At 37.1% G+C, this 14,769-nt stretch overlaps 1 protein-coding gene across 1 annotated transcript in view; it reads left to right on the top strand.

The window, feature by feature from the left end:
- Positions 1-10,115: 10,115 nt before the first annotated feature.
- Positions 10,116-14,769, top strand: part of LOC137237185 (uridine phosphorylase 1-like) — a 112,548-nt gene continuing 107,894 nt past the window's right edge. Inside the window, exon 1 of the mRNA XM_067760519.1 lies at positions 10,116-10,523. The gene's annotated coding sequence lies outside the window, so the exon portion shown is untranslated. The remainder of the gene's footprint in view (positions 10,524-14,769) is intronic.

Below are 14,769 nucleotides of genomic sequence, written 5' to 3'. Positions count from 1 at the left end.
GGAGCCATTTCGGGATTTTTTGTTACTTTTCCGGGATAGTTTTTGCACCCTTCCGGGATCATTTCTGGATCTGCGCGGGATCCCATCTGGGTCAATTCCGGACTATTTCGGGATCATTTTGGAATCCTTCCGGAATCATTTCTGTATGGTTTTCGCGATCCATCGTGGATCCCCTCGGAACCATTTCGGAACTTTTTCTGGAGTTAGTCGGGATAATTTAGGGACCCTTCCTGGATATTTTCTGGATGGTTGCTGAGATCCGTCCGGGAGCCCGTCAGGGTAATTTCGGAACTTTTTCGGGATCAATTTGGTACCCTTCAGGCATCATTTCTGTGTGGTTCTCTGGATAAGTCTAGAATCGTGTCGTTGTCATTTCGGGTTTTTTTGGGACTACTTCGGGAACTTTTGGAAACATTTCCGGGGCGTTTCTGGATGGTTTTCGGGATCCGTCCGCGATAGCGTCGGGGTCATTTCGTGGCTTTTTCTGGAAAATTTCGTTATCATTTTGGGATCCTATCAGGTTATCAGCTCATAAAGTTCTTTTTGTTACTCAATTACAAGAATAAAATGCATTAGGCAGAAACAAAATTTTAAACAGATAACTTTATAAGCAGGCTAACGTGAATAGCCCACATATTTCATTTTCTCCTTGCGGACGGGGCCGCGGGTAAAGGCTAGTATATTATAAATGGGAAAGTTTGGATGTTAAGATGTTTGGATGTTTAGATGTTTGGATGTTTGGATGTTTGGATGTTTGTCCAGACGTTTGTCTTTGTGACTCAATAACGCAAGAACGGCTGGACCGATTTGGATGAAATTTTGCACACATATAGCCAATAGTCTAGAAGGATCTACTAGCTATATATTTTTCAAAAGGGGCGTGGTCCCCGCCCCCTAGGAACAGTTATAATTTAATTATTATATTTTTTCGTCTTTGCGACTGAATCACGCCAAAATGGCTACACGGATTTTGATGAAATTTGGGACACAGACAGTAGTCTACTAGCGAAATTTTTTTCGAACATGGAAAGAGGGGTGGGGGTCCCACGACCCTTCGAGAAATTATTTTTCATAATTTTTACACATTATAACTTTACGTATACTGGCCTTCACCAATATCACAGACTCAAGGGGTCAAATAATTCGAGGGCTTACAAAGTAAGCAGTGACACCCTCCGCCCGCCCCCCTTTATCTCCACCAATGGTGTAAAATCCATAAATTGTTATAACTCAATCTAAATTTTCTCCTAAATCAATAGTTTTTGGTATCTGGTACATACAGAACGAGATCTAGACAATTTTGGAGGAACGATCAGTGGCCCTCTCCTCTACTCCCGCCATCGGCCCTCCATCAATTGTTTTTATTAGCACGCTTTTATTAGCTTTACCTGTATGTTTCTATCTAACTTTTTATTCGCTCCAATGCGCCTGCTGCCTTATTAACATGGTTTTATAATTAGCTTCACCTTATTTGTAATCCCGTTAGGGTCATATCGAAAGCCTTCCGGGATCATTTCTGGATGGTTTTCGGGATCCGTCCGGGATCCCGCCGCGGTCATTTCGGGACTTTTTCGGGGTCATTTTGGGTCCCTTAAGTAATCATTTCTGGATGGTTTTCGGGATCCCGTCGGGGCCATTTCGGGATCATTTGGGGTCCCTTCCACCATCATTTCTAGATGGTTTTCGGGATCCGTCCGGGATCCCTTCGGGGTCATTTCGGGACTTTTTCTCGACTAATACGGGATCATTTGGGGACCCTTTCGGCATCATTTCTGGATGGTTTTCGGGATCCGTCCGGGATCCCGTCAGGGTCATTTCGGGAATATTAGGAGATCATTTGAGGGCATTTCCGGCATCATTTCTGGATAGTTTTCTAGATCCGTCCGGGACCCCGACGGGGTCATTTCGGGATTATTTCGGGAGCGTTTGGGGTACCTTCCGGCATCATTTCTGGATGGTTTTCGGTATCCGTCCGGGATACCTTCGGGGTCATTTCTCGACTAATACGGGATCATTTGGGGACCCTTTCGGCATCATTTCTGGATGGTTTTCGGGATCCGTCCGGGATCCCGTTAGGGTCATTTCGGGAATATTAGGAGATCATTTGAGGACATTTCCGGCATCATTTCTGTATAGTTTTCTGGATCCGTCCGGGATCCAGTCGGGGTCATTTCGGGACTTTTTCTCGACTAATACGGGATCATTTGGGGACCATTTCGGCATCATTTCTGGATAGTTTTCGGGATCCGTCCGGGATCCCGTCAGGGTCATTTCGGGAATATTAGGAGATAATTTGAGGACATTTCCGGCATCATTTCTGGATAGCTTTCTGGATCCGTCCGGGATCCAGTCGGGGTCATTTCGGGACTTTTTCTCGACTAATACGGGATCATTTGGGGACCCTTTCGGCATTATTTCTGAATGGATTTCGGGATCCGTCCGGGATCCCGTCAGGGTCATTTCGGGAATATTAGGAGATCATGTAAGGACTTTTCCGACATCATTTCTGGATAGTTTTCTAGATCCGTCCGGGAACCCGACGGGGTCACTTCGGGATTATTTCGGGATCGTTTGGGGTACCTTCCGGCATCATTTCTGGATGGTTTTCGGGATCCGTCCGGAACCCCGTCAGGGTCATTTCGGGAATATTAGGAGATCATTTGAGGACATTTCCGTCATCATTTCTGGATCCTTCCGGGATCCAGTCGGGGTCATTTCGGGAATTTTTCTCGACTAATGCGGGATCATTTGGGGACCCTTTCGGCATCATTTCTGGATGGTTTTCGGGATCCGTCCGGGATCCCGTCAGGGTCATTTCGGGAATATTAGGAGATCATTTGAGGACATTTCCGGCATAATTTCTGGATAGTTTTCTGGATCTGTCCGGGATCCAGTCGGGGTCATTTCGGGACTTTTCGGGGTCCTTTTGGGTCCCTTCCGTAATCCTTTCTGGATGGTGTTCGGGATCCGTCCGGGATCCCGTCGGGGCCATTTCGGGATCATTTGGGGTCCCTTCCACCATCATTTCTGGATGGTTTTCGGGATCCGTCCGGGATCCCTTCGGGGTCATTTCGGGACTTTTTCTCAACTAATACAGGATCATTTGGGGACCCTTTCGGTATCATTTCTGGATGGTTTTCGGGATCCGTCCGGGATCCCGTCAGGGTCATTTCGGGAATATTAGGAGATCATTTGAGGACATTTCCGGCATCATTTCTGGATAGTTTTCTGGATCCGTCCGGGATCCCCACGGGGTCATTTCGGGACTGTTTCGGGATCGTTTGGGGTACCTACCGGCATCATTTCTGGATGGTTTTCGGTATCCGTCCGGGATCCCGTCGGGATCATTTTCTGGATGGTTTTCGGGATCCGTACGGGATCCCGTCAGGGTCATTTCGGGATTGTTAGGGGGATTATTTGAGGACCTTTCCGGTATCATTTCTGGATAGTTTTCGGGATCTATACGGGAACCCATCGGAGCAATTTCGGAACTTTTTCGGGACTATTTCGGGATCATTTGGGAACCTTTTAGGGGCCATTTCATGACTTTTTCTGTATTATTTCGGGATAATTTGGGGACCCTTCCGGTATCATTTCTTGATGGTTTGCCGGGTCCATCAGGGTCATTTCGGGACCATTTTGGGATCATTTGGGGACCCTTCCGAGGTCATTTCTGTAGGAGTCAGTTCGAGATATTTTTGTAACTTTTTCGGCATAGTTTTGGGACCCTTCCGGGATCATTTGTGTATGGTTTTCGCGATCCGTCGTGGATCCCCTCGGGGTCATTTCGGAAATTTTTCTGGACTATGTCAGGATAATTTGGGAACCCTTCCTGGATATTTTCTGGATGGTTTTTGAGATCCGTACGGGAGCCCGTCAGGGTAATTTCGGAACTTTTCCGGGACTACTTCGAGACCATTTTTGTACCCTTCAGGGATCATTTCTGTGTGGTTCTCTGGATAAGTCTAGAATTGTGTCGTCGTCATTCCGGGTTTTTTGGGACTATTCCGGGAACTTTTGGAGACCCTTCCGGGGCATTTCTGGACGGTTTTCGGGATCCGTCCGCGATATCGTCGGGGTCATTTCGTGGCTTTTTCTGGATAACTTCGGGATCATTCGGGGATCCTATCAGGTTATCAGCACATTATTTTATTTGCAAATAAAATGCATTAGACAGACAAATTTTTTTAAACAGATAACTTGATAAGCAGGCTAACGTGAATAGCCCATATATTTCATTTTCTCCTTGCGGACGGGGCCGCGGGTAAAGGCTAGTAAATAAATAAAAGTGGTTTAGGATTTGGTGATGGTAAATGTGTTAATGTGCTTGGATGCTAGTTACGGCAGTAGTTCTACACCATTTTCAGTTGTAAATGAGAAACTGTCAGATGTAAATGCGTTATATGAAAATAAGAGTAGTCCATTTTAAATGTACTTTACAATACATTGAGAGCAGTCACTTGTAAATGAGAAAGCGTCGAAGGAAAATTCAAAAGCGTCAATTGTAATTGAGAATAGTCAGTTGTAAATAAGAATAATCTGTTGAAAATGGGAGTGTGACGTCAATTGCAAATGCGACTTCGATATCGGAATAGTCAGTTGTATATGGGAGATCATCAAATGAAAATGCGAAGACGTTATTTGTAACTGAGATCAGTTAGTTGTAAATAAGAATTGTCGGTTGAAAATGGGAAAGCGTAACTTTTATGTGATAATAGTCAATTTTAAACAAGAAAGCGTCCAGTGAAAATGCGAAGGCATCATATGTAATTGAGAATTTCACTTTTCCAATTGCAATTAACTTTTCTTTGCATTCACATCCGCCGCTCTCTCACTTCCTTGAAAGCGCGTTCGTACTATCATTTGTATCTCCCTTACACAATTGTCTATACTCATATTAAAGTGACGCATTCGCATTTGAAATTGACTGTACTCGTTTCAGTATGACTGTACTCGTTTCAGTATGAAACTTTCTCATTTCGAGCTAACTATTCTTAAATTCAAACGATGTTCTCTTATTTTCCTTTGACGCCCTCTCATTTACAAATGATTCTTCATATCGAAGTGACGCTTTCGCATATGCAATCGGCCATTCTTATTTTCAAGTGAAGCTTTCTCATTTATAAAATAAGATTTTTGGTTGTCAGAGGGCTTAGGTGTTCGTTTTCTCACACGTCTAACCCAAAAGCCCCATACTTGATCTTAGTAAATATGGAGGAGATGCACAGACAATTCTCAGCCCCTACATCCTTCTCAACGCAAGGAGGTCAGGTTTGGTTGCCGTGGATTCTGACCACAATCATTTCCTATTTATTTTTGCCCTCCAACAGCTTCTGCACTCCTCCCAGTCTTGAAAAGCTAGTTGCGAGCACAGGAATGCCCACTGCGGTAGAGTGGTGAGTGATATCAATCCCAGCAGCATTATTTTATATAATTTCATTCATATTATAATTTCATTCATATTATAATTTCATTCAGCTTAGAGACGTCTTAAGCGTGGCAATATACATATACTCCTGCCTTTCTACCTATTCTCCACCACATAGTTCATGGCTTTAAGGATTGCGTACACCTCAGCAAAGAGAAAATAAAAGTTCGTCGCCATTGTCATCAACTAACACCTTATCGTCTAGCCCAGTTCAGTTTTTGGACAAGAAAAGATTCTGAAATGTGTTCTGACTCTCAACATTAAAGAGTCTCCCCAATGAAGGTAATTGTGGCATGAAATCTTTTTGCATTGGAGAGAAAATGGTGTTCATATCGCAGCCCCCAGCGGTATCAATCTCGCCCCAGTCCGTGTTGCATTACCATCTCTTCCTTTTAATCCTGCCGGAGGCTGTGTTGTAGAGGAGTCCTTCGGGCAGCAAATGACATCGTGCTATGAAATTTGGCAAGCTGATTTCCCACGCTATTGACTGACGCTACACCAAACCACAGATGCATAGCTGGTCTGATCGTAGAGAGAGTAGAACAATAAGACCGCTCCAGCTAAATTTTGTCTATTATCCCTTTCTACTTACACATCAAGTGTCAAGCTTAGTTAGAGTAACGTGCGCTTTCCTACAAACTTCTGCAAGGCAACATCATCTGCATAAGCTTGAGCATTGACATTTGATTCAGTAAGAGTCGGAAGAAGTGAGTCAACAATCAAACACCAAAGTATTAATCGAGTTGACCAGCACATCATATACCAGGTTCTTCCACACGTTTGGCATATTGATGCGAAGATAAATGGTGTAATAGCAACGTCTCCTCTAGAATACGATGCCCAACCAGTCTCTTCACATATTATAGCAAGAATCATGTCATTTATCAGAAATAAATAACATTCGGGCTGAGGACCAACCGATAACGACAAGCTATTGTTTTATTAACGGCTTATTATCGATAGCTAATTATTGTCTTCGAGTTATCGGCATCTTTTCGCGATTATCGGCTTTTTATGGGTTTCCTGTCGGTTTGTTAAAGGACGGGTTACAGATGTGTCTTCGATTTTATATTGAAGTTTTATCGATATCTGCTTCATAACAAACCAATAATTCAAAGGTAACGGTAGCAGATCGACAACAAATTGGCAATACTTCGATTAAAACTCGATAAACTTTCGATATCAAATCGATAGTTGAATCTCTAACTTTTCGAAAGCAAATCGATAACAAAACAATAAATTTGTGACAATGTATCGTTAAATTCGATAACTTTTCGATAGTAAATCGATATATAATTGATATTTTCTATAATAACCCGATCACTCGTCGATAAAAAAGTCAGTGATTCATTTATCATTTTTGTTATCGATAGCAATTGTATAACACTTCGATAACTTACATAAATATCAAATACAGCTTATGAGATATGCCAATATAAGGTTGCCATCTGACCAGTCATACTTACTCCTTGGCTCGAAAACGACTTAACGAATTTATTTAGATACATTTTGGATATGGATTACATTATTAGTACCTTACCTAAGTGTCGCTTAACTGAACTGCTTTACATCTCGTATAAACAATTTTCAGGACAAAGAAAGCTCACAAATCGTGAAATCGAAATCAATATGCCTAAGCATAAACAACTGTGCAGACAATGCTCTGTACACATACACGCAAAGGTTTACTGTTTTCTATTCATTTATCAACATACATATGTATGTCTCACCACCCCGTGGCTTTTCTTGATGTGACCTTAACGAACGTCATACCGCAAGCACAGCTGAAAACTTATTTAACGTCACTGCTAACTTTTCTTACCCACGTCTACATACATAATTATTTGCGTACTACATTTATACCTACAAAACAAATTTACCTACGTTAACTTCGTATATTGTATACATACATTATGTTGTATAAAATACGGCTAGACTGTTGCGGACGTCATGTTGTTACTGTGTGAGTAGGATGTGTGGTATTTAGGGGAGAGTGCCGTTTAATGAGACAGGATTCCAATGCTCTGCGCATTTCTAACTCAAAGCTCAGTTCTCAATGCGTGAATAGTTAGCTTTTAAGTGTTTTATATACATATATGCATGTATGTGCATATCCTTTAAAGAGTATATGGAATCAAGCGGTGGCGGGTCGGGATTGCCTAGAAGGTTCAATGTGGTCATATTAAATCGTTCCCGGGATGGTCGGGCTAGTACCCAAATGGTGCTTGTTACCGGAACGTACCAGATCTTTATCCGGCAAAGGACCATCAACATCGATAACTCCCCCCAAAACCTTCGGGGTGTGTCTTTATCGCTACAACAACAACAGCACAGGATAGCAGTTTTTTTTAGCTAAGTATTGGTATGCTTTGGATTTGGAAGCACTCAACAATACAGACATGAGTATATAAACTAATAATTTTTAAGATCTTGCAAACTTTTAATGTTAGCTATTTTACTTACTATCGTTTTTAACAGCTAATGGTGGTAAGTGTGTCAGTAACGGTGTTAGAATGAATGCAGTACAAAGTCATAGACGAAATTATTAACAAAATAAATGGCAAAATTTTACTATTTGTTAGACATTAACTATGAGACTGTCTCTATTCGTCCGGAGAATTTAGTATGAAAGTTTTGTGATTTTTTAAATTTCCTAATTTTTATTTTTCTCCATTATAAGTCAAACTGGACGATACAAATTTTTTTTGGACTAATATGTAAAAGTTAATGTTTAACTAATTTTTTGTATACAAACATATAAATTATACTATTTTTTTCCTTTACAATAAATTTCAAAATTTTACTTTCCGGAACAAATGTCAGTTTTACTACCTTTTTACTTTTTATAATAAATGACAAAATTCTACCTGTTTTCAGAACTGTACAAGAAATGTTAATGTTTGGTTTACTGTTACAATAAATTTCAAAATTTTACTATTTTTTACTTTCTATAATAAATGTCAAAATTTTACTGACTTTTATAAGAAATGTCTACTTATTTTATTTTTACTGGCAATGTCAAAATTTTACTATCTGTTTACTTTTTATAGCCAAAAATTTTCTTTTTTTTTTCTTACATATACAGTAAAATTAGAAATTTTACTATTTTTACTTTGTCAAAGTTTTCTGAATTTTGCAAGAAATGTTAAAATTTTACTATTTTTTACTCTTTAAATAAATGTTAATATTTAAGTTTTCTATTTTACCGACTTTTACAATAAATTTTGCTAGTTTTTTATTCCCAAACTTTTACTAGTTTTCGGACTTTTTCAATAAATGTCAAAATTTAATGACTTTTAAAATTTTGCTCTCTTTTACAATAGATGTAAAAATTTTGGGAATCAAATTTTGAACGACTTTTTGACTTGATCATAAATTTTAAAATTTTTTTATTACTTTTACAATAAATGTTTTGCTAGTTTCTTGACTTTTGCATATTTTTAGATTTTTAAAATAAATTTAAAACTCTTATAAAATTTTATCATCTTTTTGACTTTTACAATAAATTTCTAAGTACATATTACTAGTTTTTAACACTTAATATATCAAAGTTTAACTACTTTTTTAATTTTACATTAAATGTTAAAGTTTTACTAGTTTTTTACTTTAACAAGGAACTTTCAGAATTTTACAGTTTATTTTGATTTTTCCTATAAATTTAAAAATGTTATTTTGCCTTTATACATTGAAAATGTAACAAATCTACTTCTATCGTAGTAAAGTTCTTATACCGTTTTCACACAGAAACTTAATCGATTCACAATTCTATTTAATGAAATAATTAAGTTTCCCTTTTAATACAGGGCCTTTTGCTTCATTAAGCGAACATCTGCCAGCAGCCCCAAACAAATATTTCGTTTTTACAAAAAATAGTTAAAATGGAAAGCAGCAGTTTCCTTCTTAACTATAAAAATACCCATGGATGTTGCACCTAACCAAATATGTGCCTATTTTCGAAAAAGCCATATTATCTTTTGCAGCAAATGCAGCGAAAATAAAATTTTGATTTTTTCGTGTTTTTTTATTTTTCGTAAATTATTGAAAATAATTTATTTTTAATTGTGATTTGTTACATTGAAAATAAAATTCGAAGCACCAAGTAGAGCCGACTGGATTTTTCACTCGATTAGGCATTCAATTACGCAATAATGAGATAATTAAGCATTTTGTATGGAAGATTGAGTTCAATTAGGGCTTTAATGTAGAACACTTGACTAATTATTTCATTAAGCCTCTGTGTGAAATTGGCATTACGCTGATAGGCACCCAAAATTACAAGCGTTATTTATCATTGTTTTTGTTATCTTATTTGTTGCTAATTATCAGCAGACTCTAGTACTTTATTATTATTATTATTAATTATTTGTTTATTGTCAATGAGTATAGTGATGTAATTAATTTTGGTGTCGTTAGATGACAATGCAAAAATATGGGTAGAAAAAACAATTATATCTGAATTACCAAAATAATCTATACATCTTTCACTAGCCCCATTCAGAGAGTGAAATCACAACCGCACGAGTGTTTTGAGCACAATTAAAAAAGCCTTTTCTATTTACATTGTCTTTACAATACATATTTATGTTTTGAGCTAAACTCAAATGTGTATCGAATCTGAAGTTATTCGGTTGGTGCATTCCATGAGATAGCCAAAGACAATTGTTGTCAGTTAGTGTTGTACATTTCGGAGTGTTGGTTGTAAATTTAGTTGTTCGCATAAAACGTTAAAGTCTTCTATTTGCACGCTATATCTACTTGCATATGTAGACCAATTGTAGTGACATATTGGTAATAGAAAATTTTGTGCTTTACCAAGAAAACCATACCACACTTAAGTGTTTAAAGCGGATAATTGCAAGCAAAGAAAAACAAAGTAAATAATTACGCGGTAAAACGTGATAGAAACATGCAATTGTAGTATAACGCTTAACTCAATTTAACTGTATTTAATTACAAAGGAATTACAATTTTGATTATTGGTATAAACTTCACCTCATTAAAATAGAGTATTGTCGTAAAACAATAAAATTTATCACTACGGAAAATTTGCTGTAAAGGGCAACTAATACTATAACTGCCATACATTCAAATTTAAGTAAGTTAATATATTATTTAGTAAGGTACCTACGCATGTATAATATAAAAGTACATTTTACATGCAAATAAGGGCGGTTAAGGGTACCACAAACACATACATTTACATCTCATACATACATATGTACATATCTATACACACCTAAAAACGAATGTACATGTACATAAGTAAGTAGCTATCTAAGTAGGTGAAAACATCGGTTCAAGTTCATTCCAATTTCTATAAATAAACTTTTAGTGAGAAGAAAGTAAAAGAATTGCCGATGGCAGCCCCGCTTCCAATAACTTTTTGCGAAGCATTTTCATGTTTGCAGGAGTTTAAATATTCTGAAGAAAAAATACTGCTAATATTAGTCAAAAATGTACTATATTTTTGGCTTTTACAAAACAAGGCAAATGTTAATTCCTTTTTTGACTTAACAATAAACTCACAATTTTATTACATTGTGTACTGCGTAGAATATCGCTCTATCTCGGTCACCGTTTCGAAAACGTCCTATCTCAAAAAATGTTTGAAAATGCTCTGCCTGGGCTCAAATTCAGCACATTTTGATATTAGCTGGGGAATTATTGAAAAAAATTTTAAGATAGTGCGTTCTGCAACCAAGTTCTGGGGTAAGGCATTTTCAAAACATTTTAATTTTTCAAAAATTTTTTCGACATATGTATGGTAATATTCCACTCAGCAGTTGAAAGAAAAAATTTTTAATTTTTTTTACTTTTTATACTTTAAAGCTTAACTTTTTATATTAAAACTAAAGTAAATGACAAAATTGAGGTCAATATATGTATTCCTATTTTTTTAATTTGGTCAAATTGTCGGAAAATATAAATATATAAATTTAGTTACATATAAATTATATGTTCACTTTGTTTTTAATAAATGCCAAATTCAATTTTTTTATTTAAAAAAACAACAGTCGAAACTTGAGTTTCTTTTCGTATTTATGCTAATTTCACAATTTAACTGTTCATGACTTAAGAAAATTTAGTACAAAAATTTCGGATATGTTTTTATAGGCCTATTGATAAATGATTCAAGGTTCGATTCGAGCTCAAGGCCAGAATAATAATTTTTTTTTTCTAATGATAATTATTGTTATTTTTAAATTTTTCTAAATTGAAAAATTGTATTTTCCTTTTGGAATATTTGCAACAGATGACGCAACACTGAATAAATATAGCTGATAAGAAGGAATAGAAGTAGCAATTTGTCAGTCAAACAAACCACCGCTGTATAGCTAAATGGTTAGCGCAGCGTGCCTAAAGCGTACTGATGATGAAGGCTTAGCACCCTTCGAAATGGATCTATCTGCGCAGCTATGGCAGGTTTTCTGAAAAAAAAATTCTACTTACTATTCCAAAAAGAAAATACAATTTTTCAATTTAGAAAAATTATAAAATAACAATAATTATCATTAGAAAAAAAAATTTTTTTCTTCTGGCCTTGAGCTCGAATCGAAATTTGAATCATTAAAATTTTACTTCTATTTTTTCAATTTTACAATGAAAGTGAGCAATTTACTGTTTTTTATGAGTATCATAACGAAATTTAAAGTTTAGCTAATTTTACTTTTTCACTTTTACAATAAATTGGTAACTTAACTATTTTAAAACTAAAGTAAAAGTCAAAATTGTCGTGTTTTATACATATATATATATATATATATATATAATTTTCTATGTTTCGGGAGCCATAACTCGAAGAAAAATTAACGGATCGTAATAAAATTGGGTACACAAATTTTCCCTATAGCAGGAAATATTTCTAGAAAAAATGGGCGAGATCGGTTAAAGACCACGCCCACCTTTATATAAAAGTTTTTTAAAAGGGTCGTAGACGAAAATAATAAGCTATATCTTAGCGAAAAAGAGCTTTATATCAATAGAATTTTACTTTCTAAATAGAGTTATAACATTAAATTGGAAAACACTAAAAATTTTGAAAATGGGTGTTGCACCGCCCCTTTTATGACTAAGCAATATTCTATATTTCGGGAGCCATAACTCGAAGAAAAATAAACATATCGTAATGAAATTGTGTACACATATTTTCCTCATAGCAGAACATATTTATAGTTAAAATGGACGGGATCGGTTAAAGACCACGCCCACTTTTATATAAAAAAATTTTAAAAGGGTCGTAGACTAGAATAATAAGCTATAACTTAGCAAAAAATAGTTTCATTTATCAAGTTTTATTGTAAGAGGAAATGAGGAGACATTTTTTTTTTAAACGGGCGGTGCCTTGTGTTATGTAGAAAAGTAATTTATCTGAAATGAAAAGTTCAACTGAAGCTCACGCGTCAGTATATAATGTTCGGTTACACCTGAACTTAGCCTTCCTTACTTGTTCTTATTGGTTTCTTATCGGCGAATTAGCGATGGGCCACACATGTGTCATCGATTACATATTGAAGCTTTATCGGTATCTGTTTCATAACAAACCGATGAGTCGTCGTTGATAAATGGACGAAATTACAATAAACAAGTAAGGAAGGCTAAGTTCGAGTGTAACCGAACATTACATACTCAGTTGAGAGCTGTGGAGACAAAGTAAGGGAAATCACCATGTTGTAAAAGGAACCTAGGGTAACCCTGGAATGTGTTTGTATGACATGTGTATCAAATGGAAGGTATTAAAGAGTATTTTAAGAGGAAGTGGGCCATAGATCTATAGATGGACGCCATTTAGGGATACCGCCATAAAGGTGGAGCAGGCCTGACTCGAGAATTTGTTTGTACGATATGGGTATCAAATGAAATGTGTTAATGATAATTTTAAAAGGGAGTGGGCCTAAGTTCTATAGGTGGACGTCTTTTCGAGATATCGCCATAAAGGTGGATCAGGGGTGACTCTAGAATTTGTTTGTACTATATGGGTATCAAATGAAAGGTGTTAATGAGTATTTTAAAAGGGAGTGGGCCTAATATCTATAGGTGGGAGCATTTCGGAATATCGTTATAAAAGTGGACCTGGGTAGACTCTAGAATGCGTTTGTACAATATGGGTGTCAAACGAAAACTGTAATAAGTGTTTTAAAAGGGAGTAGGCCTTTGTTCTATGGGTGGACGCCTTTTCGGGATATCGCCATAAACGTGGACCAGGGGTGACTCTAGAATGCGTTTGTACAATATGGGTATCAAATGAAAGGTGCTAATGAGTATTTTAAAAGGGTGTGGGCCTTAGTTCTATAGGTGGACGCCTTTTCGAGATATCGCCATAAAGGTGGACCAGGGGTGACTCTAGAATTTGTTTGTACGATATGTGTATCAAATGAAATGTGTTAATGATAATTTTAAAAGGGAGTGGGCGTAAGTTCTATAGGTGGACGTCTTTTCGAGATATCGCCATAAACATGGACCAGGGGTGACTCTAGAATTTGTTTGTACTATATGGGTATCAAATGAAAGGTGTTAATGAGTATTTTAAAAGGGAGTGGGCCTTTGTTCTATGGGTGGACGCCTTTTCGGGATATCGCCATAAACGTGGACCAGGGGTGACTCTAGAATGCGTTTGTACAATATGGGTATCAAATGAAAGGTGCTAATGAGTATTTTAAAAGGGTGTGGGCCTTAGTTCTATAGGTGGACGCCTTTTCGAGATATCGCCATAAAGGTGGACCAGGGGTGACTCTAGAATTTGTTTGTACGATATGTGTATCAAATGAAAGGTGTTAATGAGTATTTTAAAAGGGTGTGGGCCTTAGTTCTATAGGTGGACGCCTTTTCGAGATATCGCCATAAAGGTAGACCAGGGGTGACTCTAGAATTTGTTTGTACGATATGGGTATCAAATGAAAGGTGTTAATGAGTATTTTAAAAGGGAGTGGGCCTTAGTTCTATAGGTGGATGCCCTTTCGAGATATCGCCATAAAGGTGGGCCAGGGGTGACTCTAGAATTTTTTTGTACGATATGGGTATCAAATGAAAGGTGCTAATGAGTATTTTAAAAGGGTGTCGGCCTTAGTTCTATAGGAGGACGCCTTTTCGAGATATCGCCATAAAGGTGGGCCAGGGGTGACTCTAGAATTTTTTTGTACGATATGGGTATCAATTGAAAGGTGCTAATGAGTATTTTAAAAGGGTGTGGGCCTTAGTTCTATAGGTGGACGCCTTTTCGAGATATCGCCATAAAGGTGGACCAGGGGTGACTCTAGAATTTGTTTGTACGATATGGGTATCAAATGAAAGGTGTTAATGAGTATTTTAAAAGGGCGTGGGCCTTAGTTCTATAGGTGGACGCC

The sequence above is a fragment of the Eurosta solidaginis genome, chromosome 1, assembly GCF_040869045.1.
Source record: "Eurosta solidaginis isolate ZX-2024a chromosome 1, ASM4086904v1, whole genome shotgun sequence".
NCBI lineage: Eukaryota > Metazoa > Arthropoda > Insecta > Diptera > Tephritidae > Eurosta > Eurosta solidaginis.
This window is presented reverse-complemented; position numbering and strand designations above follow the sequence as displayed.